The 977-nt window shown below is 40.5% G+C and overlaps 1 non-coding gene across 1 annotated transcript; it reads left to right on the forward strand.

Moving 5' to 3' along the window:
- The first annotated feature begins 468 nt into the window (after window positions 1-468).
- On the forward strand, window positions 469-607 carry LOC118145213 (U4 spliceosomal RNA). The gene has a single exon (XR_004730342.1). It is a non-coding gene; the product is annotated as a U4 spliceosomal RNA (small nuclear RNA).
- The last annotated feature ends 370 nt before the right edge of the window (window positions 608-977 follow it).

Consider the following 977-nt stretch of genomic DNA (forward strand, 5'->3'; position numbering starts at 1 on the left):
GCATAAATATCAGTATCAATAGATATATATCAAGAACATCCTTAAAGAATTCCTCAAGAAACTTCCTCAAAGAACTGGGAAAATGAGAACAACCTCCCATCTCTTTGGTAATTCCTCAGACTGTTCTATGTCTAGCATGTCATAAATGTCCCCTGCCTGAAATAGAGGAGCTACCTGGTTGCACACATTACTGATTCCCACCCAATGTGATTCTGTGTTCTTTGAAAGACAATGTAATTGTGCCTTACTTGAATTAAATTGATGTGATCTCCAAATCATCCCATAAAATAACCACTCTCAATATCATCCTCATCTTCATTTTGAATGTAGTATGGAATATGCTGTGGTGGTCTCCAAGTACACAACCAGGCAGATTATTCCTGAGGCCCTGGAACTGAAAGCCTCATAGGCCAGATTAAAATGATCAAATCAGTTAGTTTGTTAAACCAATTTAAAACATACAGTCTTAGCTTTGTGCCGTGACAATATGGTAGCCAATGGGTTTATTCTAGGTGTGGTTATTGCTAATTGAAAACTTTTCCAATAGCCTGCCATGACAACTTGCAAGATAGTCAGCATTGGCAAGTTTTGACAGTCACTATGGAGACTGATTTTTTTTTTTTTTTAGAAAAAAGTGGGAAGAAAGGAGAAAGAGATTGGGTGGGTGAATAGATTTAGATCAGGCAGGTGAAAGGACCACACTACTGTGGGTCACTCAATGTTCATATGTTCTGCCTCTCTCTCTGCCTCATTTGCCTTCTCCAAAGATGGCATGGTTACAAGAACCAGAGTGTAGGCCAGAATGTTCAGAGATGGAAGGTTCATGGTGCCAATCTATGCTTGCTCTATCAAAAAGACAGAGGTTGCCAGGTGCTGTGGCTCACACCTGTAATTCCAATACTTTGGAAGATTGAAGCAGGCAGATTGCTTGAGCCCAGGAGTTCAAGAACAGCCTGGGCAACAGAGTGAGACCACAT

The sequence above is a fragment of the Callithrix jacchus genome, chromosome 8 (assembly GCF_049354715.1).
Source record: "Callithrix jacchus isolate 240 chromosome 8, calJac240_pri, whole genome shotgun sequence".
NCBI classification, from domain to species: Eukaryota; Metazoa; Chordata; class Mammalia; order Primates; family Cebidae; genus Callithrix; species Callithrix jacchus.